Below are 25,307 nucleotides of genomic sequence, written 5' to 3'. Positions count from 1 at the left end.
GGTAGGGGGTGGGCAAAATGGATGAAGGAGATCAAAAGGTACAAATTTCCAGTTATAAAATTAATAAGTCATGGGGATGTAATGTACAGCATGTTGGCTATAGTTAATAATACTGTACTGCATATTTGAAATTTACTAAGACAGTAGATCTTAAAAGTTCTCATCACAGGAAAAAAAATTTGTAACTATGTACAGTGACAGATGTTAACTAGACTTATTGTGGTGATCATTTTGCAATATATACAAACATGGAATCATTACATTGTACACCTGAAACTAGTATAATGTTATATGTCAATTATACCTTAATAAAAAAAAGATGTTCAACCTCTCTGTGACTTGGTTTCTTCATCTATAAAATGAGAAGCACAATAATAGTACTTACTGTATAGAGTTGATATGACAATGAATCAATATGTGCAAAACTCATAGAATAAAGTCTGGCACATAGTAACCACCAAATAAATGTTGATTGTTATTTGTGGTAGCAGTAGCACTAGGAGATACTGCTATGGTCAGAATGAAACAATTTCCCCAGGTTTTTCTGTCAGCTGATGAACCCTTAAATATGTAATCTTACATTTTAACACTTATAAACAAATACTTTCAAACAGAATTTTTAAATAAGTTAAAAGTAAGTCACAGGATATAAAGGTACCCACGAGGATCAGGAGCAACTGGAAATCTCACTGCTGGTGGGAGTTTAAATTGGCACAACTACTTCATAAAACTGGCAGTACTGACAAAGTTAAACAATTCTTTATTCTATGACCCAGCAGTATAGAATGACACAAGACATGGGTCTTGGACCTCATGTCTGTCTGTCTGTCTTTATATCTCTCCCTCTTCCTCACTCTCTCTTAATCTCTTTACAATTCTTTCATATGACTTTACGTAATATTCATGACTGATAACTCCAAAATGCATATTCCTCCACCTCTAATAACCTGGGATTCATATATCCGTGTACCTACACAAATTTAGCAAGTCTAAAGCCAAGCTCTTGCTATTCTTCTCATGCACCCAATTTTGCTCCTCTTAGTCTTCCGTGTTTCAAGTTGGCAACTCCACTCTTACCATTACTCAAACCAAAAACTTTGGGGTAACCTTTGACTCTTCTTTTCCTGCACTCCAAAGATCCCATCCAACAGCCAATATATTCATCTCTACCTTCGAAGTACACTTGTACACCCTTGTCCGAGTCTCTATCACTGCTCACCAGGACTGTATGGCCATCTCTTAGCTGATCTCCCTGACTCCACCCTTGCCCCACATAGTCTCTTCTCAACAAAGCAGACAGAGTGACCATCTTAAGACATAATTCAGATCAGAGTCCTGGTTTTTACATCCATGGAAAGTAAAATAGCAAGCGGCCTGGTGGGGCTGAGCTAATCCCCCCTTTTGTACCCAAGCTAAGTGGTAGCTGCCTTAGACTTAAATAGCATAAACAAATTATACCTTACAGTCTAAACAAAATCTTACAACATATCTGCTACTTACAAGTAGATTTTAACAATGGATATACACACATACAAACAGGTACAAGGCTGTCTACAAGCCTTTTTTTTGAAGCATTTTAAAAATAGCATCACTGTGCTTTTGTAGTATTTTTTCGTTTATTAGAAATTAAATATTTATATGAATGAAAAAATTATCCAGACATTAGTGACTGCACTCAATAATGATATAGCATGAGTTTTTAGATAAATTATGTATTTCTTCCCATGCTGTACATTATTTTCAACTCCAAAGACCTACCTCAAATATTGAAGAGTCGCTGACTATAGCCAAGTACATTGTAGAAATAGTTCTAGTACTAAAATCTTCTCAAGCACGTCCTATTTTGAACCTTGAAATGATGTCTGTAACCAACTAAATCTAATCTACAAATTTAAAACATAGTAATTAAAACCCATTTTTAATTTCTCTGATGTAAATCATACCTTCAGAAAAAGTATCTAGAGAGAAGTAAGGTTTTTTTTTTTATTATTGTGGATGTCACCTTTCCTTATAGGGGTAACATAATCAATTAAAATTCTAGTACCAGAGTCTGATGGTCCATCAACACCAAAATTATCAGAGCTAGCATCCACCTGTAATAAAGAAACTTTACTTCAAACACAACAAAAATTTTTAAATGGGAACTTATATCCTTAAACCATTGTTTTTCAATAAATGTTTTTAAACAACTGCCCTCAACAATAGTGAACATATTTTACATGACGAATAGATATAGACATGAGATGATGGTAAAAATAATACCTGAGCCTCGTGTATCATTAAAATGCATCAACAAGAATTGCACTCCCAAGTTTAATTCCAGTGATAGTATTAGATTCAAAAATTTTAAAAATATATTGTCCCTGCTCTCCAGGAATTCGCAGTTAAATGGGGGTAAAAGAAAAAAATTACTAGTTCTAAGGAAGTTGTGATAAATGATAAAAAAAAAGTTCAAAAATTAGTTTTTTGGAATTCCCAGAAGGAAGAAAATTTCAGAGTTTGAGAAAATAGGGGCATTTCCTGCAGGAAGTCAGATTTAACCGGGGCTGTGAAAGAAGAGAAAGATTTTACCTGGTAAATGGAGATGTGGGCAGGAGCAGGAAGACAGGAAAAACAAACACAAGCTAGGAGACTAGGGAGGCAGATCATAGGATTCAAGATCAGGCCCTGAGGGACGGAAGCATGAGCTAAAGGTGGAAAAATCACTTCAAATTGAGGAGAGCTCTAAAAAAGACAAGTCAAAATAGGGCTTTAATTTATCTACAATAGGCAGCCATGCAAATCTTTTTGCTTATTGGAAGTGTAATAGTTCTTATTTTGTAATTTGTTACATGTTCATTACAGGAAAAGTAGAAGAAACAAATAAGCACAAAGCAGAAAGCAATTACCCATAATTCATAATTCCATTACCTAGAGATAACCACTGACCACAATTTGGAAGTTACACTGCTCCAGGTGTTTTTTCTGTGCACAAATATATATCCATCATTTTAAAAGCAAAATTTAATATTGTATATAGTATTTAAGTATCACATAATGATGGTAAACATTTTTCTATAACAAGAGATTATTGAAAGGGTAATATGGCTTTCCCATTGAATGAATGTGCCATAATTTATTGACTCAATTCCACATTGTTGGACATTTAGCTTTTTATCCTAACATACTGCCTACTTGCTTGATTTACTTCCGTAGGATAAACTCCTAAGAGTGGAATTTCTTGTTCAAAGGTTTCTGATGAAAACTTCATCAATTGATGTGTACACATTTTTTAATCATATTTTTTAATTATTAAGAAAAGTTCTAATCCCATTTTGCAATTGGTGTCCTTCCAGCTGTCAATACCAATCTCATAGTTATTTCCTCCTCATTCACTATCATTGAGGAATGAAGCACCAGGCCCGCATCTGTCTCTCCACCACCACTTCTGTCACTGTCCAAATGGATGATCCATAAGATCCTCTGACCTTTTTGTTCCCCGACCACTTTAGCTCTCAGACTGAACCTTCCCCCAACTTTCATGTCTAAGGCCCACTCTCTCAATTCCTTTGATTTTCCCCTTGCAAATATCACCAACATGACAGAGAGTCCAAGCAGATTCAGATGTTTGTGGGAATGTACAGAAGTAGCATTTCTTTCTTTTTTTCTTTTTTTATTTTTTTATTGCGGTAACATCGGTTTATAACATTGTATAAATTTCAGGTGAGAAGTAGCATTTCAATTCAATAGGGGAAAAGTGGATTATCCAATTAATGCTATGGAACAACTAGGTAATGTTAAGTAAACAAGATATGAATCCTTCTCTCAGTCTGTACATCTAAATCCATTCCAGGCTGACTGAACATTTAATGTAAATAATTAAATAGCTTTCAGAGGAAAAGCTAAGTGAATACTTGTGTGAATTATGAATTGGAAAAATTTTCTCTTAGGATTCTTACTGAACCCAAAAGTCACATGGACAAGATAGACATATTTATAGGATATAAAAAGTAAACACCATAAAACAAAGTCAAGAGACAGTATTGGAAGAAATAACCGTAAAACTCATTTTCCTAATGAATCTTTAATTTTCCTAGCATAGAAATAAATGTAATGTCCCTAATAGTAAAATAGGTCTAAGTAAAGAAAAGTTGCTGTATTTTCATAAAGACTTAAAGAAGTGCCAAATAAAATTAAAACACTGATTTTTCACTGCTCAGATTAGCAAAGATTTCAGATTGATAACATTCCTGTTCTTGCCAAAATTGTCAAGTAGGCAGTCTCACAGCCTGCTGCTGAGAATATTCAACAATATAGCTAAAGGATAACTTGATGATAGCCATTAAAATGTAACTATCTGGACTGTGGTGATGGTTACCCCACTCTGTAAATCTACAAAAAATTTGCACTCTTAGGAGAATTTTATGATATGTAAATTATACCTCAATAAAGCTATTTTTAATATGTTTAAAATGAACATCATTTGACCTAACAATTCTACTTCTATGAATGTGAACTACAGAAAATCCTTATTTACCTGAAAAAAGGGAATTTGCGGGATAGTACAGAGTCCAATAATTACCAATGTTAAACATAATGTTTAAATACTAGAAGAATAGATATTCAATTTTTACTTTTTTTTAAAGCAACTTTATTTATTTTTTTTTTTTTTTGTGAGGAAGATCAGCCCTGTGCTAATATCTGCCAATCCTCCTCATTTTAGCTGAGGAAGACAGGCCCTGGGCTAACATTCATGCCCATCTTCCTCCACTTTATATGGGACACTGCCACAGCATGGCTTGCAACTTTATTTTTTTATTTTTTTATTTTTTGTGAGGAAGATCAGCCCTGTGCTAATATCTGCCAATCCTCCTCTTTTTTTGCTGAGGAAGACTGGCCCTGGGCTAACATCCATGCCCATCTTCCTCCACTTTATATGGGACGCTGCCACAGCATGGCTTGCCAAGTGGTGGGTTGGTGCGCGCCCGGGATCTGAACCTGCGAACCGCGGGCCGCCGCAGCGGAGCATGCGCACTTAACCACCTGCGCCACCGGGCCGGCCCCAATTTTTACTTTTAAAAACAGAAATCACTACAAATGTAAGAAACAAACCAAAGAACCTGCACTGTCACATGAATGGGACTTCAAATTCCACCCTACACCCACTATACCAGGTCACCTCAGAAAGGGTGGATTAATACAAGAAAAGCAAGATTGAAAACACACTAGGATAAGAGGTCCCCCCTCAAACTCATACCAATCTTACTTTGATTGCTTTCAATCTGTGAGATGTTTTATCTTCTTCCACAACTGCAGTAACTTTTTGTACAACCTTCAGAAGCACATTGCCGGTCACAACATCACTGCTGAAGTAGATCAACTCATCAATCAAGCCATAATCACTACAGAACTTTGTCAGGACTCCCTGCACAGTTTCTAACCTGGTGTCATCTAAGAGATGGGTAAACAAAAGGTTTCATTAATTAATCTCAAAAGCAAACACATATTACAAATAGGCCCTATCGGAGAAAGTTACAGTAGACAGTAACTTATTTCTAGAAATAGAATAGGCTGGATGTGAGATACAGATGACCCGACAATAGAGCATAGTGGTGCATGTGCAAGATTCTGGAGGCAGAGTGCCCAGGTGCAGGTCCTGGCTCGACCATTCCTCTATACAGCTCTGTGGCTCCACACCACAGGCAGTGGAGTGCCAGGGCTAAGAACACTGAGCCTGGGGCAAGACTGCATAATTTTTAATCACAGCTCCTACACTTACCATCTGTGTAACCCTACGCACATTTCCTATCCTCTCTGACCCTATTTTCATCTTTAAACAAAAACAATAACAATGTCTGCCTAATAGTGTTGTTGTGAGTATTAAGTGACATATAGAAGTCAACTGCTTAGAAGTGTGAGTGCCCACACAGGTTAGTGTAAATGTTAGTTGTTATGGTCATATCTGCACCTGGAGAGTCTTTAGCCATTCACTATAACTATGTAACTTCATCATCATCACCAACATAATTAGTAGCACTATCTAAACAGTACTCGCCCCTTATCTGCAGGGGATGCATTCCAAGACCCTCAGTGGATGCCTGAAACTGTGGATAGTACCAAACTCTATAAATACTATGTTTTTTCCTATATATACATACCTATAATAAAGTTCAATATATAAATTAGGCACAGAAAAAGATTAACAGCAATAACTAATAATAAAATAGAACAATTGTAATTACCGTAGATCTTAGCAAACTCAGCATACGATTTATTTCTTTCCTTATTAAGTTGAGAGCTTTCACCTTTTCACTTAAAGGAAGCATTTTACAGCTTCTCTTTGGCATATCTGAATTGCCAGCATCACTACTCTTGCACTTTGGGACCATTATTAAGCAAAATAAGGGTGACTTGAACACAAGCACTGCGATACCAAGACAGTAGATCTTATAACCAAGACAACTACTAAGTGACTAACAGGTGGGTAGCGTATACAGCTGGATCTGCTGGACAAAGGGATGATTCCCATCCAGGGCAGAAGGGAGCGAGATGGCATGATATTTCATCACACTACTCAGAATGACGTAGTAATTTAAAACTTATGTATTGGGGGCCGGCCCCGTGGCTTAGCGGTTAAGTGCGCGTGCTCTGCTACTGGCGGCCTGGGTTCGGATCCCGGGCGCGCACTGACGCACCGCTTCTCCGGCCATGCTGAGGCCACGTCCCACATACACCAACTAGAAGCATGTGCAACTATGACATACAACTATCTACTGGGGCTTTGGAGAATAAAAAGGAGGAGGATTGGCAATAGATGTTAGCTCAGAGCTGGTCATCCTCAGCAAAAAGAGGAGGATTAGCGTGGATGTTAGCTCAGGGCTGATCTTCCTCACAAAAAAAATAAATAAATAAAAAATAAAAATAAATAAATCTTATGAATTGTTTATTTCTGGAATTTTACATTTAACATTTTTGGACTGTGATTGACTGTGGGTAACTGAAATCTCCGAAAGCAAAACCCCGGATAAGGGGGGAATACTGTAGATTCTTAAATATCTCATTAGGCAAAACACTAAAGGACAAGGCGATTTAAGTCTAGCCCAAAAGTGCATCTGACTCAACCAGGGGAGTTGTTTTTGCTTTTCTTTTTCCCCTAACAAGAACAGTTGATAAGTGATATTTTGGGATCTGACCACAGCCACTCAGCCTGCAGAATCTAAGCTCTGAACCACAACGCCACAGGAGTCTAGCCAGTGACGTGGGTGAATTGACAGGATGGCTGGGAAAAAATCTTGAATATACTAGATTACAAAATCAGAAATCAAGAAAATTCAAACATGGTGAAATAAAATGGGTCAAATTTGTTACTTTAAATCATAGCACTGGAAAAAGAGGAATGACAAGCAAGACAATTGGCACTCAGGCACAAGAAAACTTGTCAGCAACTCTTCCATGTCGTCCCATTGGCACAGCCCTCTGCAATGAGTCCTAAAAGCTAAGCACCAGCCTTCTGTGGGAAATTCAGCTAAGACTCAGCCACCTCTTCAGGGGTTCAGCCTCAGCCGGCACAGAAGCTGCAGGGAGATTCTGGCAGCAGGAAGGCCAGGCCTCCACTGAGAGAACAATGCTGACCGACTAGGAGTCTCTTCCAAAGGACCATCCAGAGCACACTGTGAAGTGACTCCCGTGGAAGGAAGTCCTCAGAGGCAGGAGCACAGAGGTCAGGAAATGGCTGCTGGGCCTCAGGGTCTGGGTGAGACTAGCTCCGTGTCCTCTCGTTCCTGGTTGTGTCTCCCTGACTCGGCTGTAAAATGGACTTGACAATACCCCGGCTTCTCTCCTGGGAGGGTTCTGAGGATGAAATGACACGAATGCCCTTACGGCCCAAGCCCAGTGCTTGGCGCAGACAAGTACTCAACACACGTCAGAATCAATGCGATTCAGAGCAGGGACGCCACCACCCCAGCAAACCTCGGTTTTAACAGATTCCCACAAACAAAATGACGCCTTCAAAGTGTCCCCTGAGTCATCCACTCAGTGCCAAATCTGAGGCAGGTTTTTAGGATACAAAGGGAGCAAGTTAAACATGGCCTCTGCACTCTTAGGGGTGACAGATGTAGGACTCTTTCACGTGGCTGCAAACACACGCACGTTGGCGACACAAAGTCAAATGCACCTCAAATGAGGAAGGTGTGCTCTACCGGAGATATGGGGAGGAATCTGCTGCACGAGCTTCTGGGGAAATGCAGGGGACGGGAAGCGCCCTCACGGGCTTCTCTGCCACAACCTTGGCCCCTTTGTATGGACAGGCCCCTTTGCGGCTTGGGTGGATGCAGGCCCAGCTCTGGGACACTCGGGGACTCTGGGACACCCCCCACCCCATGCACACAAGGTGGAGCTGCTCCTGCGGCCCAGAGAGGGGTGGGGGAGCCCCTCTGCAGAGGGTTGTTGCGTGGGGCACAAGTGTACTGAGAGGGTACCTGGCCGCCTTGGACACTCCCCTTCGCCGTACTCCGCCCTCCTCTGGAAGAAGGTCACAGGCCTGGTCAGAAGCCTGAGCATGGTCCCGTCGTCACCATGGCCTGGGCACACACCACAGAGACGAAGCAGGAGGCTTGCTTGTGTCGCAGCTGCTGCCTCACGGACACCCTCTGGTCACAGTGGCCTCTCAGGGCCCACACCTCCTGCTTCCCTTCCTCAGCCTCTGTGCCTGCCCTTCCCCAAGGGTCACTGCTGTCACCACAGGAGCTGGCACGTGCCATGCACTCGGTGCCCCTGAGTGCCTGCCATGCAGGGCCTTCCAGCCAATGGGGTTGCAGAGGGTGGGCCCCTGCGCCCACCAAGAGGTGGTGGGCGGGGACATCCGGGTTCCTCCCATTGTTGGCGATGGGGCGAATATGGTGGCCATAGGGAAATAGGCTGGAGTCTGGGCCCTTGTGTGTGCTTCAGGGGATAGAGAGTCTCCTCTGTCGGGTCACTGCGAGGACAGGACCCTGGCATGGAAGATGTGGCCCAATCTGCCCCAGGCTGTGCAAACAAAAATCCAGCACTCACTATTATTCTTGGTGCTTAGCATAAGGACTGACAAAACAATAGGCGGTGAGTACTTACCCCAGGCATGGAGCAATGGTGGGGTGTGTGTGTGTGTGTGTGTGTGTGTTTGTGTGATCCTTTGGGTATGTGACATTTTAGGGATGGCAAGTACTGTCTTTTATACTCTGAATCCCTTTATGGGGCCCAATGGAAATTTATCATAGAACTCTTTGATCATCATTGCTCTCACTTTTTCATTGTTTTCCTAATTATGCCACATACTTTGCTATATTTAATGCATTTTTTCATTCATTTAATAAGTATTTATAGAGCAGTAACTATGAATCAGACACCGTTTTAGGCTCTTGGATTTAATCAATGAATAAAAGAGGCAAGAATCTTGGTCTTGCGGAAGTCATTTTTTCACAGAGGAGGGAAAGGAAAACAATAAAAGAAAATAATAAATAATAAATACGTGATATTTGGAAGGTGATAAACGCTGTGGGAAGATATAGCAGGACTGAGGGTTCCCGAGTGCTGGAGGGGGGGTTACGTTGCATTTTGGGAGAGGGTGGTCTGAGTAGGCCTCATTGGAAAGCAATAGTTGAGCCAAGTCTTGAAGGAGGCAATGGAGTTCACCAGGTGGTCATTTGGGGCAGGAGCTATCTGGACAGAGGGGGCAGCCTGTGCACACATTCTGAGGCAAGAATGTGTCTCATGTATTCTAGAAAAACCTAAGTGGTTGGGGCAGAGTAAGTGAGAGATAGAATAGCAGGAAATGTGGTCAGAGAGGTAATAGGGAGCCAGGCTGTGCAGGGCCTTGGAGGCCACTATAAATTCTTTGGGTTTTACTGTACGTGAGATCTGCACTCCCTGAAGGGTTTGGATCCTTAGAGGAGTGGCGAGTTCTGTCTTATGTTTTGGAAGGGTCCCTGTGGCTGCTTGGTTGTGAAGAGGCTGTAGTTGGCCTTAGGGTGAAGCAGGGAGACCAGGTAGGAGGGTGCTGCCTAGTCATCCTGGTGACAGACAGTGGGCACTGTGGATGAAGTCTGTGTGCCCTTCTTGTCCTGGGAACAGAGGGAACAGGCAGGATGCGGAGGAGGAGAACCAGGTGAGAGCAGTGCTGGGGCAATGAGGGAGGTCCCCAGGGACTGGGGGACATGGGTGCCCAGTGCCGTGAGCTGGAAGTGCTCACGCGCGTAGGCCATCACTGGGTGTTGTGGGTGGATTGGGGCAGCAGTGGGTCATGAAGGGAGCACAGAGAGCACGGCCTGTCCTTTCGACAAGCGTCAGCATGAAGAAAGTGAGAGAGCTGGGGGAGAATGAAGGCAGGCTTTTTCCTTCCTGTATGTATTAGTAATCGCTAAGAAATATAGAGTGTGTCCTCTGTGCTGGGTTCTGTGCTGAGCACTTTACGTTTTGTAGATGAGGAATGTGAGGCAAAAGGAAGTTGGAGAACTTGCCTGAGTGCCCTAAGCCAAGGAGGAGCAGAAGGGGGTGGGATGTGGGCCTGAGCAGCCTGGCTCCATCATCGGTGCCCCTAAGCACAGAGTCACACTCAGTCATCAAGCCTGGTGACCTGCTGAGTGGAGACACCCATCCTTCTACTCCTTCCTCCCCTCATTCCAGAAACACTCCCTGAGAGAGAGGTAAAGATCCTGGAGAGAGGGCTTGGTTGATAGATCAGGAGGAGGTCTGCGTTGCATGCGTGGCTCCAGGAGCAGCTTTTCCTGGGCTTCTGCTCCATGTAAGCTGTGATTCTCTGTATCTACCTCTCACTCCAACTTTCGGGGCAGTGGTTTACCCTGTGACATCAATTCTCTAATGTTTCTGGAAAGAAACAGTTTGTTCATCTTTATCTTGTTATGAAGATGAGAGTAATGACTTCCAAGCTCTTTACTTGCTGGGCAGGAAACCTGGTTTTATTTTTATGTAGGAGAATGTTCTGGTTTTTAGGATATATATGCTGAAAAATTTAGCAATAAAGTGTCATGAGATTGGAAAATGTCTTTGAAAAGGTTCAGCACAATGTTCATGGCAAAATGTTAATGATCGTTCAGTCTAGATGGTAAATATTTGCATGTTTATGGTACTAATTTTTCAATTTATCTGTATATTTAAAATATTTCAGGTCATTTTTAATTTAAAAATTGAAAGGAAAATAGGAATCTAGTCAAGTAAAGGAGCATGGAAGTTACTATTTCCCTAAGAGAAATTGTCAGCCTAGTGAGGTGTGACATCCTTATCTGACAAGGTGAAAGAAACCAGAGCCTCACAATATGGGGATTCTAGCCCTACCAGCAATAGTCAGGGCCTCCAGGTTGTTACAACCTAACGGTTTATAAGAACAGGAAGTAGACTTAATATTGGGTGGAGTTATAGCTTAGTTTCAAATACCCTGGGTTGTGTAGAGGACCTCAAGTTTTGCACTTGATTTTCTTCAACCTCATCTAGTAATGGCCCCAGGCATCTGGCAGAAGCAAAAGAAAATCCTCTCTGGAGTAAGGTGCTTGCATTCTAGTTCTCAAATTATTCTTATAAATATATTTTTAAACACAATGGACAGCAAGAGTACATGGATAAGTAGACACAGAGAAACAAGACTCTGTGAATGCAAACCAGCCGAAATGGAATCACTTTGCCCAATTTGAGAGGCACTTGCCAGTAGGTTTTGTGTTAGTCCATTCAGGCTGTTCTAACAGAATATCATAGATTGGGTGGCTTATCAACAATAGAAATTTATTTTAGACAGTTCTGGAGGCTGGGAAATCCAAGATCAAGATGCCAGCAGATTCAGTGTCTGGTGAGAGCCCACTTCCTGGTTGATACGCAGAGGTCTTCTTGCTATGTCCTCACCTGGCAGAAGAGGAGACCTCTTGTCTCTTTAGCTCCTTATAAAGGTACTAATCCCACTCATGAGGGCTCCACCTTCATGACCTCATCACCTCCCAAAGGCCCCCACGTCCTAATACCCTCACATTAGGAGTTAGGATTTCAACATATGCATTTGTGGAGGACATAAACATTGAGTCCATAACAAGTTTGTTTTGTTTACTCTGTGGAGGTCTTTTTGCCACTGACTTTCTAGTTTCTGATTCTGGTCTGCTGCTTCACAGCAAATAGTTTGCATAATCCAAGAAGGAATTACTTTGATGATTAAAGGCTATCAAAAATGCAGATTTTAAGTAGGTAAACATCAGGTGGACCTGGGTTGGTCATATTCCAGACCTCTCAAAATCCACTATAAAACAAATTCTAAAGAAGGCAAAGAAGAAAAAGACATTAGGTAATAAACTTTGAATTGTGTATTAATTATATATTGATCATACATAATATTTACTATGCCTGGAAAGCATCTCCAAAAGGTTTATGCTATAATGATTGAATAGTACTGATTTGGTTACTGCTTCCATTTGCAAGACCATATTGCCAATACTAAATAAGATAAGCCTATTCTAAATTTTAAGTTATAACTAATATTTTAAGAAACATTATACTTGATTATATTTACCAAAGGAACAGTAATTTTTCCCTTTGTGTCAAATATGGAAAGATTTAGTCTTTTACCTAATAAGGAATTAATTTTATCAAATGATTAATTCCAACCTTCATTTTAAGAGAAATATATAGGAGAGTCAACTAAGAGTGTAAAAAATCTAAATAATAAATTGTTCAAGAAATTCTCTAAAGAATTGATTTAATGAATTACATGTTTCATTAATATTTCACTTTTTTTTTTTTTTGCGATTTCCAGGGTGGAAAAAGGAACAAGAGTACGGAGACTAGCTGAGTTGGGAATTTAAAGCAGACAATGAGAACAATTATTGGATTTTAGAAATTGCATCGTGAGTATAAAATTTTATCAACCCTTTGCTCTCACTCTTTTAGGTGTATTGAAAAAACGTTAAATAGAAAGGAGGAAGTTTTAATAAGATTTCTTTTTTTGTGTATGAGGATGATTTGCCATAAGCTAACATCTGCTGGCAATCTTCCTCTTTTTTTGCTTGAGGAAGATTGTTCCTGAGCTAACAACTGTGTCAGTCTTCCTCTATTTTGTATATGGGACGCTGCCACAGCATGGTTGATGAGTGGAGCATGTCCACGCCCGGGATCTGAACCCGTGAACACCAGGCGGCTGAAGCGGAGCGTGAAAAACTTTAACCGCTCAGCCACAGGGCCAGCCCTAAGATTTCATTTTTAATTAAGTATGAAAAAATATAGCAAAAAAGCCTAATCTCAAAAATTATTGAGATCATGGGATAAACATGTGACTAATATTTGAAGACTGAAGACTTAATTTGTTGGCGCCACTCATGTGAACAGTAATCTTTACTATGCATATTAAAGATTCTGTTCTTATTATCTTTAAACTAAATCAGGGTGTAGGGTGTTGCTCCCATCTCAGATGCATATCCAGTAAAACAAAAGATTATGAGGAACTAAGACCAGATGTCTGCCCCACCTGAAGACCAGATGTCTGCCCCATCTGGAGACCAGATGCCTCCCCTACCCTGAGACCAGCCCCCTATATAACTGGTCTGTAATCTTTGTTCTGTAAGATGGTTCTTTGGACACTAGTCAGCCATATTCCCCCTTGCTAGAAAGCTGTAATAAAACCCTTCCTCTCCTACCACCTTTCCTCTTGACTATCAGCATGTCTTAGGGCGAGCAGACGACAACCCTTGGGCGGTAACAAATTGTCTTTATTATCAATAAGAGCTATACTTTTAGTTTATTCCGTGACAATTAATTTCAGCTTTATAGAGATTTTTGACCAAATTGAGGAACTCTCTTTTGGGGTTTGTTTTGGGCTATAACCTAGTTTTGTTGTTTCTTTTTGAAATTTATAAATGTGGGATTTTGTGTTATTTTGTCTTCAATAGTTAATGATAATGTCTTGTTAAATTATATAAAGTTATACCAAAATGTTGCTGGAAGATAAATGATGACAAGATTTTAAAAAATCAATTAAGAAATGAGAGGGGGAAAACATATTAGATGCAGATGACAAAAAGACAGAATGACTCTATAATAAGTAACTTATTCCAGGAAAGGTACAAGACCCATTATGTGACAAGGGAGACAGAATGCTATTCACTTATTTCTTCATTCATTCAACCAATCTTTATAGAGATCCAATCCCAAGTCAGGCACTGTGATAAGTGCCTCAGGACTCAGTGAAGCAAGAACAAACATGGGTCCTGCTCTCCTGGAGCTGGCAGTCAGTAGGAGTGCAAAGGTATTGACCAAACATTGATTCAAATGGGTGTAGAATTGCATACCCTGATACCTCTGCTTTTGACAAACTTGGAATAACAGGGAATGGAGTTAATCTCTTCCATAAACAATTAAAAATCCAGGTAAAATATATAAAGTAATTATTTTCAGATATTTGTTATCAGACAGTACAGGACAGTACTCCCTAAAAGAGGGGAAATAAATGAGGTGAACTCCAGTTTGCCCCCAGATTACTTGCACGAGAGGATTTCCAAACAGCAGCGTGCAGTGGGGCAAGCAAGTAGAGTCCAGTATTTACTTTGAGCTGAGGAGACAGACTTGGCAGTCTAGGGAGGACAAAGAGACTAGAATAGGTGGGGCAGAGCACTGAAGAGGAGACAGCTATGTGGAGAGACAGAGCTTTGATGATGTGCAGAGGGTTCCCAGAGAGTCTTCAGTTGAGTACTGAGTAGGACATGCATGTGAGGCAATTAAGTGTGGTCAGCAAAATAACCACCCAAAAGGAACAGCAGCAACGATCCACAGGTCTCACACTGGCGGCAGGTATTCATAGGGCTTCCAAGGGAAATTATGGGGGCTGGTTCAGCTGAGAAACAGCGTGAGGAGAAGGCCCCTGCAAGGGAATGAAGGCTAGAGTTTCAGGGGGTCTTCCACACTCTACTAAATCCTCAGGTCTAGGCTCCAGTGTCCTTCCCTGAATCCCACTAGCAAACCTGTCACTGGGTGCTCAAAGGACTGCAGTTTGTGTTGAACCAAGAGAAAAAAATCCTGGGGCATTTGGAAAACTACTTACCAAGCACCCAGGTAGGCCATGTTCTAGATTTGGTTATGAACCTGCCTGCGACTTGTGTCTTCCTATGAGGCCATGTTCTGTATGTGAGGAAATATTCAGGCTCCCTTTCCACCAACAAGAACAGTGGAGTGAACCTGAGACAGTATACTGCTGGCTGACTCCAGAATTGCAAAAGTGCATTATGATAGTAAATGCACAGTTTGGATTCAGGGCCATCTGATATCAAAACTTTGACCGCAGTTCACTTACCAAATGGTCACATAGCTCCAAGATCACATAGACAGGATTGCGACCTAAACAGAGGTCACCAGAAAATTTCTGTCTGCAGGAAAATGAAACCCTATTCATGGTTTGGTACAGGCTAACCTGAGAACTCCAGGCTCAGTTCCTGCCCCCATCAGCCAGTCATTATTGTTGACTCACACCTAGTATTCAATCAGTCTCTGAAACTTTTGTGGCTGTCTTGCTTTCCATTACACAGTTGCCAGAGTCAATCTGTTCAGGTGAGTTTGAGGAAGACCAGCAGGAGGGTTCAGAAGAGCTATAGGAGGTCCCTTCCTCAGGCTGCCTGGCATTCTACAGGCTCTGGGTCTGTGCAATGGCTCACGTCTGGTAAATGTGTGTGAGGACGATCCCATGGCAAGGTACACTTATGCCCCTGTACAGTTACAATTTGCACCTGGCTATACTGGGAACCAGTGTTGTTAGGTCCCTGTCGGAATACAGTGGGTTAGCACTTCCATATCTTTTTTTGCAGGCGGTGGAGAATTCAACCCATAACACCTGGTTTAATTTATATTGGGCTATATTAACTATTTTATGTGGGATTGAAGGTCCAAGGGGGTCCATTTTGTAAAGCCAATTGTGCCAAAGACTTAATTTTAATGTAATATTCATTGAATCAGAGCATCCATGCCCATTATGGCATATTTTAGGGTAATGTGCATTTGACTATTGGGGAATTTGTACAAGGCAATAGTTCTGATGGTTAGGGTGAGGCACATTTGTTTGTCCTCTATTTTATGCTTGGTAATTCCCTTCTAAGAGTATAATAGGTATCTTTTTAAATTTTAGTGAAAATCTCCAGGTATAACTGTATTAGTTTCCTAAGCCCAGTACTGATTAAGGCTATGAAGGTTTGCCAACTGGTGGATTTCAATGGGTGCTCAAGTTAACTCAGAACCTATGTTGTAGAAGTATGAAAGCCAATTAGAATAATTTAATCATCTTGTTGTATAAACTCTTTTAGTAAATTTTGAATTTCCGATTGGGTAAAACTGTGAACCTCTCTTAGTTTTTGTACTCCCTCCCATCCAGTTTTTTGTTTTTCGAGTAGTTACTGGATATACTTCCACGGTGCCCTCTATGCTGCTCAACCCAAAATTTGGATTAGATATCAAAACTGACAATGCCATACATGCACCAAGGCAGTAATAACAGGGTTGTTACTCACATATTGAGGCTTTCTGCGGAGAGCAGGGCAACCTCGCCAAGTTGGTCTGAAAATGGCTTGAGAAAACAGGGAAAGGAGATTGGCTTTATTGTGCTTAGGACATGGAGTTGGGGTGAGGGATTTTCCTTCGACTGGGCGGGCTGGCAAGGTTTGAACTTCTGGCCTTCTTCAAAGGAAGGAAGCTTTCTTATCAGCTTGCCCTCATGTAGGGAAGAAGGAAGGGGTAGCAGTAGGGATTGAAATCTGTCAGCAAACATCAAAACTGGAGTAAAACACTTATTACAGACTTTTCCTTGACAAATTCTGGGTAGGAACAATTATGACCTTCATCTTACAGATAAAGAAATGTAGCTTAGAGAAGTCAACACAGATGGCCCACGTTCTCACAGCCTGTAAGTGTCAGCACTGGGATTTGGACACACATTTACCTTATGTCAGTGCTTCTGTTATTGACTCAAGTAAGGTAAAGTGGGAAACATGTGCACAAATAACAAGTTGATTTCCAAAGTAAGGGAGTAGAGTCTTTTTATTATGTCAGGATTCTTACAAATTAGTGATAAATGTCACACCAATTATATGCAGTATACAATTACCCTTTAAATTTCAGGGTGCTGCTGCTAGTATATTAACTCTTATTCCATTCGGACGTGAAGCTCACCTTTACATCAGTGCCCCGCACTGCGTTAATAAAAATGTATTTTCTTGCCTGAGGACACATGCATACCTCTTTGCCACCAACAACACTGTAGACAGAGGCTGCAGGTTGGTGTGTCTGTAGACTATGCAATCTCGTGGTCTTGGGCCTGCTTGGGGTCATGACTCCCTGAGCACCGTCAGTATCACCAGCAGCAGTGCTTCAAGCCCAGGTGCCCAGACTGGCACCCATCTGGGTCACAGGCAGACCTCGGCATCCCCAGTCCCAGTGAGATCTGGAGTTGAGCTCATGCATGGCTGCAAGGGTAGTTGTCCTAGCTCTCTGGGCAAGTGGCGCAGGCTGAGTGATTCTAGCTGAAGTTCTCAACAGCAGATGCTGGCAGAACCTCCAGGGATACAAAGGGAATATCCACTTTTGAGTGAACACAAGTAATTGCATAGCCAAGGACCTGACCATCAGCCATGGTGTGGAGACCAGCTTGAGACTCAGGAGCCCTGCCCCTTCTGATACTGTGAGGATCAGGAGCTTTGCCTTACCCCAAGACCTCTTCTTTGGAAATGGGATGGAGAGGAGGGGAACAGTGCCACTGGGGAGGTGAACTCTGAAGGGACTGAATATATATCCAAGACTGCTTAAATCAGAGAGGTTGGCGGAGATGACCACAATGATGAATGCTGAGGTCATCTGAGCACTATCTGCTTGCTAGATGCCGTTCTGAGTGCTTTCATAGTATCATCTCATTTAATCTTCACAAACTCCTAAGGGGAGGAAGTGTTGTTGTCATTTGCACTTTACAAAGGGGGATCCTGTGGATCAGAGAGGTTAAGGGACTTGCCCAAGGTCACACAAATCTGAGATTAGAAATCAAACCATCTGTCTCCTGAGCCTGTGTTCCTAACCACTTCTGTATGTAATGTATTTTTACTAATGTTGACAAATGACAGTTCTCACCCTGCCATTACACAGCAGGGTTGAAGTTCATCAGTTCAATTAGTTTGTTGATGGCAGATAAAGATGCCACATTATCTTGGTTTGTCTGGATATTTTATCTCCCAGACAACTAAGCAGACACAGTTCCTACAGGAGCAGCAGTTGATCTGGAAGGGAAGGCAAGGAGGGAGAGGAAAAGTTCCCTCTCTCCTTCTCCCATTCTTTCCCTGGGTTCCAGGACCTGATTGGTTAAGCACCAAGAAGAGTGATGATGACTCACAATGTCATTTAGAACCTAGGAATCACATCCAGTTACAGGATCCAAGCGCTGGCCACAACCACCTCAGTTACTTGTGGTTCAAAGCTGAAATGGTGAGGGAGAGGTGCCGGAAGAGGGGGTAGATATGTTTGGGTACATTCTCCATATCTGTTCCGTGGACACTCAGCTATCTTGGCCTCAGAGCTCTTCCTCGGCTCAAGCAAAATCTCTCCACTACAACTTCTCCTGTAGGAGGAGTTACCAAAATATCCTAACAGTGTTCTTTGTGTTTCAACAGGTCCACTGGGAAACGGACAGTGATTCTGGCCTCAAGATCCAATCACCCGGAGAGAGGTGCAAGAGAACTCAGTTCCAGGTAGGATTTTCTACTCTCTCTCGATCTCTGGATCCAGCCATGGTCATAGCTCTGAAATTACTACATTTGTAAGATACAATACACATAAATGAGTTGTTTAATTATAGAAATTTCAGCTGAGTAGTCATACTTGTCATGCCATATTACCTTGCAAGTGTCTGACACGGAACAACTATAGAGTTAACATTGAAGTGTGAGCCATGTGCAGATTGTCTAGAGGCAGGACATGGATTTTGATGGGATGTCAGAGGGATAATGGTGAGGACAGGACCTTGTGTGATTTATAGAGCTGTTCTCCTGAGGAACTAAAATGACTATGATGAGATGTGACTTGGCCCCACTAGATGCCCCCCTCAGTCTCACATAACCACTGAGGAAATGGAGGCACAGGTGCCTGTAAGAGGGACCCAGGCCACACACTCCCTTCCTTGAGTGGCGGGGGAGGCTCAGTCATCCAAGTATCATCCCATCCCATAGAGCACCATGGAAAGACACTGAGATACTGTGTTCAGTGTTCAAAGCAAATGGAAGGATGAGGATTGTTTCCTTACCTTCCACAAGGATCAAGAGGAGGCATCCTGAAGGGCAGGGGTGGGGGCTGCGGTGCTGAAGCCAGACAAATTGGGTCCACATCCTGGTTCTTCCACATACCGGTATGTGACCTTGGGCCAGTTACATAACTTTCCTGTGCCTCAGTTTCCACCCTGGATAAATGGGCGTGACAGTGGCCCCATAAACTGTTAGAGGTCCACTGAGCTGCTGTATGTAACACCCTTGGGGAAGTGCCTGGAGGCAGAGCCCCTGAGCAGAGGTGTGGTCTTGCTGATGTTGTCACTCTTGTCATTACCGTATGTATTCCTGGGAAATGGGGAGGCCTAGGGAGCATAGGAGACTGGAGAAGAGGTGTCCTCACCTCCTCTTTCACTCCTGAATGAGAACCTCTTAAAGTCACAGACAGGGTAGACACTCTGCCCTGGCGAAATCTGCTCTCTTGCCTGGAACTCCAGTTACAGGTTGGTTCATTTTTTGTTTGTTTGGGGGTTTTGGTGCCTTTCCTCTGAGCTCCAGTGCCCTTCCCTGGAGGACACCCTGAGCCTGGGTCAACCTGCCTTGGTGTTGGCGCCTCTCTGTGTCTCAAATCTAGGCTTCTGAGCAATCTTGGTTTATTTAAAGAATTTTACAGAATTGACTTAGACATATTTTTACATTCTTGTTATAGAAAATACAAGTAAGTATTACATTTATAGAGATCAACTGATAATCCCCCTTCCTTTCCTATACTCCACCATCTTACACCAGAAGAGCTGCCTTAGCAGTTTGCAGTAAATTTTTCAGATTTTATTCTTTGCATTTACTTTTATCGCTATAGATGATTCTGTGAAGAAAGACAAATGAGATGATAAGATACATATTGTTTTTCAAATTTCTTTCTTCAAGTACCATTTCTTGGAGATCATTTCCATGTCAGTACATAGAGGACCCCTTCATCTCTTTCAATGGCTGCACTTTATTTCATATTATTGATATATTATAATTTATTTACATAAGGAAATTGGAAAAATTGCCTTTGTCTTCTTAAGCAAATATCTCCTTAGAATAATCAAGTCAATCACTCAAATATTTTACAAAAAAGTAAGATTGGATACAAGTTAAACACACAAAAGAAGATATTATATACTCTTCTAAGAATAAAATGTAAAACAATAGAAATAATATATTTAGTTCACACTGTCCACAAAACACATGTGAACATCATTTTTAAAAACAGAGGGAAAAATGCATGCAACTTTTTTATGATTTTCTTGTTTTGACACTAAAAATACCATTTCTTGCTGAATAGGAAAATTAATTATTGTAATCCTAGCAATTCTTCCCAAAATAAACCTTTGAATTCAGTCATGAACCTTAACAGGATTTTGCCATGAAATAAAATGAGCTGATTATTCAATTAAACAGAAGAGAACATCTGTGGGAGCAGCCATGATACTGACATTGCCCTCCAAGATAGGAAAACCTACACTATCCATTTAGCAATTAAAACAGGAGTGGAAAATATGTCAATGGAACAGAATATAGATTTTCAATGCAGACTCATGCATATAACAGAGTGAAAGAAATGATAAGGTTGACATTTGAAATCAGACGATTGTAAAAGCAATCTCTTATGTCTACTCTGGAAATGAGTGTGAGTGTGGCGGTGAGGTGGCACGGGGAAGAGGCCCCTGGAGACACTGGATTAAGTGGGTTTCATCATCTTTTTCAGGCTTTCTCGGTTGTTCTCTCTTCCTGAATCCATCTGTGGTCTCAACCAGTCATGGATAAAGGAGGCTCTGAAGTTAAGCCGAGCAGCCCCTCACCGAGCATCCCAAGGAAGAGACCTAAATACATAAAGCCCAAAAACCTTGCCTCCAAAAATGTGGTGACCTTTCTACTCAGTAGGCAACTGGGGAGGCAGAGAAATGATGTGGATCTGTCACAGTGGCTGTGGATGCTGACATGAGCCACACCAGGGTGGAGTTGGCCTTTGCCAAAAAATCATCTGTCTTACCTGCTTATGCCTGCCCTTAATTTTGGAAAATGCAAAAAAAAAAAAAAAAGATTTAAAATAAACTCCTCCTCCCTTATTTCAGCTGTTTATAAAAGCTGTGTTTTCACTCCTTTTGGTCTGACAGGTCTTTATGCCTATACAGCTTTCTTGGGTAGCACTGGAGAGGGGAGCCTATTCCTTCTAACATTCTATGCAGGAGTCTCAGACACTGGGAGATGGTGAGATCATGCTGCATATCAGATTTTTCCCACCTTTAATCCGATGAAAAAGGAAGGGAATAGTTACGCATACTAGGTCATTCCAAGACCCCAGACTCCTCTCCCTAGGAGTTTTGGAGAGACCTCACTGTGCTCCCCTCTAAAAACTAGTTGCCTCCCCTGGTGAGAAGACATTGAGAACAGGCCATGAGCGGGTGGGAAGTTTAAGTTACCCCACTTTCTGACGCTCAGGAGAGTGTCATTTAGAAACTGCAGCATTGTGTCTTGGTTGGTTCTGTTTAATATTAAAAAATCAGAGCACAGGGCATTTTAATCTGGGAGCATCATATCTTCAAGGAATTCTAAAGGGAATATTCCTCTCACTTCCTCAAAGAAGTGGAATCCCCAGGGCCCTTTATTTGTACCATGTGAAATAAACCAGTTCAGGCCACAGCTGACTGAATAGAAGTCACTTGACTGAAGTGAAGCCAGCCCTTGGTCCACAAGACTTGGGTGAGGGCTCCCACAAAAAAGGCTCCCCAAAGGCCTGTGCTGGGAAAGTCAAATCTCACTGGGAGAAAGTGGAAATGGGAATTGTAGGAACTGGGCATTCAGGAGTGAGAGCTAAGCTGAAGGGAGGACAGGGAGAGCTCAGGGGTAGGGGCAGGGGGATTGGGAAAGCCTAAATGACGAGTAAGCTTACATCAAAACAAGGGGAAAAGTTCAAACCATCACACATTCCAAGCAGGACTCTTATCCTGCAATGTGATGTCCAGAAGGAAACTCCAGGCAGCCTCTCTCTTCCCCCTCTCCTCTCCTCTCCATCGTGTCCTCACAACTTGTAGAGCATTCCTACAACACCTTTCCTGTCTTTCCTCCTGCACCCATGTCTCAGGGGCTATATTCTCGCTCCCCTTAGCCCAGTCTCTCCCAGCTCTGTGTTATGCAGAACTATTGACACCCCCACCCCCTCTGTGTCTTTTTCACCCTCCTCCCTGTTCCTGTCCCCTTGGCTGTGCACTCTCTGCTTTGGCATTGTCAAACATAGCCACTAGTCCTTCCTCAGAGGGTCAGGTGTGGCTGTGGGATAGAGGGGAGGGTCTCAACACCCCCATGTGAGTGACTAGTAACCTACCACTCATGAGGAAACAGAGGCTGTGAGCTGGAGGAAAGTGAGGACCTGAGGCTGGAGACCAACAGGTAGGGCACGAAGGAGACACACCTGGCAGCAGAGACCGATGACAGCCAACCTCCTACAGTCAATCCACTGGCAACCAAGAGAAGACATAACACTCAGGCCGTAGAGCTTCATGTACCAACGTGGATAAACCTCACAACCTTCATATCGACGGAAAAAACAAGCATCACAGAGGAATGTAGCAAAAGGTAACTAAAATGTGCCAAGCAGTCTTGAATATATACATATGTAGTAAAGGTCCCCCAAGGAGTGCAGCAGGAAGTTCAGGGGGAACTCTCTCTCAGACTTGGCTGACTCCCCAGAACAATTGGTTCCGACTACTCACCATCTCACAGGGGCTCCCTGACCATCCATGGAGGACTGGTAAGGGAGGCAATCACACACACTCACGTGAGCACCGACCACTCACCCACGGGAGGGCGTGGACTAACATGGGAGAGTCTGGGTGGGTTGAAGACCACAGAGGCGCTTTACAGAGGCTCAATGGTGGGCTGAGTTTACAGGAGGAAAATACCCTTCACCTACTGGGAGGATGAGGTCTCAAAGTGTCCACTTAGAGGGCATGATTTGTCTCTTCAGAAGTCAGAATCACATGTAAGAAATTCAAAAGGGGGAGTGACTAGCCGAGAGAGACAGAGACAGAGAAAGACAGAGAGAGAAGGAGGGAAGGAGGGAGGGAGGGAGAGAGAGAGAGAGATTTGGCTGTGATTCTCCTAAGGGGACTTCTCTCAAGAGATATGATTGGAGACTGTATATAGCCTTAACAGAGAGAGATTCTTGGTGCACGTGTACCTCAGAGACCAGAGGCTGATTGGAGAGTGCCTCACATTGTGCCATCAAAATGCTCTCTCCTTTCACACTTTAATTTCTGCCTCCTGCCTCTTGTTGGCCAAATCTATATGCTAGCCAGAGGATAAGACAGCCCAACATCCCCCTACTCAGTCCAAATCCTCTTCAGTACCAACCTCTTTTTCAAACCTCCACAGCCAGTCAACAAATCCCCTCATTCCAACTGCCTCAAGGGTCCTTGGCTTTTTTATTTCTCAGCCTGAGGAAAAAGCAAGTGTCTGAGATAATCACTGTATCATGTTTAAGGAATACAAGGGAAGGATGGCTGGAATAGAATGAGGGAATGGGGTTCAGAATTTGGGAGGATATGTGCTGGAAATGATGAAGGCATTTAGTCCTCTTGGATAGAATGAGGGAGTGATGTTCTGAGTATTTGAGAGAAGGCTGAACCTGTGTTTCACCTGCCCTCATATGATACAGAAAGTCAAGTCCACATCCAAGTCCTGAGCACTCACATATATGCATCTGCATATAATTGTGAAATATAGATGTGTGTACATCACAGACATGCACAGCTCAATGATGTCTCACAAAGAAAATCCTGAAACTAACATCCAGATAAAGAAATATAACTTGCCAGCAAACATAAAGACCCACACTTGGCGCCACTTATTCACAATATTATTCCTCCCCCTCAACGTTGCTTTTTGTTTCTTTGTTTTCCCACCTAAGCTTGCAACCATAAATACTACAGTGATGCTCTGGTTGTTTAGAAAACAAAACTTTTTTGATATTGTGACATATGATACTCCAGAAAGTGTTTAAAGAAAAATGGAATGAAATCTCCACCCAAGAAAGAGAACACTGACACTAGTTGGGCTCCCTCTGATCTACTCCTCCCCCACTCCTACCCAGTGGTAACTAACTGCTATCCTGACTTCAGACACCAGGGTTTTACCAGTTTTTCAGCTTTATTTAAATGAAGTGATACAGATGGTTATTTGTTTTGGTTTGTTTGTTTGTTTTTTGCTGAGGAAGAGTCGCTCTGAGCTAACATCTGTGGCCAATCTTCCTCTATTTGGTATGTGAGCCACCACCACAGCATGGCCAGTGAGGAATGGTGTAGGTCCACGCTGAGGAACCAAACCTGGGCCACTGAAGCGGAGCATGCCGAACTTAACCACTAGGCTACTGCGGCTGGCCCCAGATGTTTTTCTTTTGGTTTGCTTTCTTTACTCAACATCATGTTCGTGAGAGTCCTTTACATTGTTGCATGAAGTTTGGTTGGTTTATTTTTGTTGCTGTATAGAATTTTTTGTACAAATAGAACACCATGGATTTATCCATTTTGATGCTGATGCTCATTTGGGTGTTTCCAGTGTCACATTTTACAAATAACGCAGCTATAAAAATTCCTGTAGCATGTGTTCTGGTGAAAGTATATATGTATTTCTGTTCAGTAGATACCTAATCATGGAATTGCAGATAAAGTTGGCAGGTCTTCTACACCCTGCGTGTGACATGAAGATAGTAGTCAACAGTCTAGACAGGAGAACTCAGAGGAAAATGTGTTCTTCCAAGTCCCAGTGGTCTAACTCACACTGGATGTCTCTGTCATTGGTAGCTCTCCCAGTAGTGAATTCCCATTTTGGTCAGTGTGGTTTATTAAAAGACTTTGACTAAATGTTACATTTCTGACCAACATTCACCTCTGTTCTACATTAAAAGTGCCTTTAAAAATGATGAGAGTGATGCTCAGATAGGGCATGGGTGAAGCACACATACAACACATAACACACAGATGCACAGAGACTGTAACTGAGCAAAAAGGGGCTCATTCTGCTCGCCACAATCCAGTG

General features: G+C 42.3%; 1 long non-coding RNA gene across 1 annotated transcript; it reads left to right on the top strand.

The window, feature by feature from the left end:
• The first annotated feature begins 9,014 nt into the window (after window positions 1-9,014).
• On the top strand, window positions 9,015-18,710 carry LOC147911761 (uncharacterized). The gene is made up of 3 exons (XR_015550477.1): window positions 9,015-9,078; window positions 12,767-12,857; window positions 18,639-18,710. It is a non-coding gene; the product is annotated as an uncharacterized LOC147911761 (long non-coding RNA).
• Window positions 18,711-25,307: the final 6,597 nt, after the last annotated feature.

Source organism: Ceratotherium simum, chromosome X (genome assembly GCF_057802395.1).
Source record: "Ceratotherium simum simum isolate JZ-2026a chromosome X, ASM5780239v1, whole genome shotgun sequence".
NCBI lineage: Eukaryota > Metazoa > Chordata > Mammalia > Perissodactyla > Rhinocerotidae > Ceratotherium > Ceratotherium simum.
Note: the sequence above shows the minus strand (reverse complement) of the source record. Positions and strands in the feature narration are given on the sequence as shown.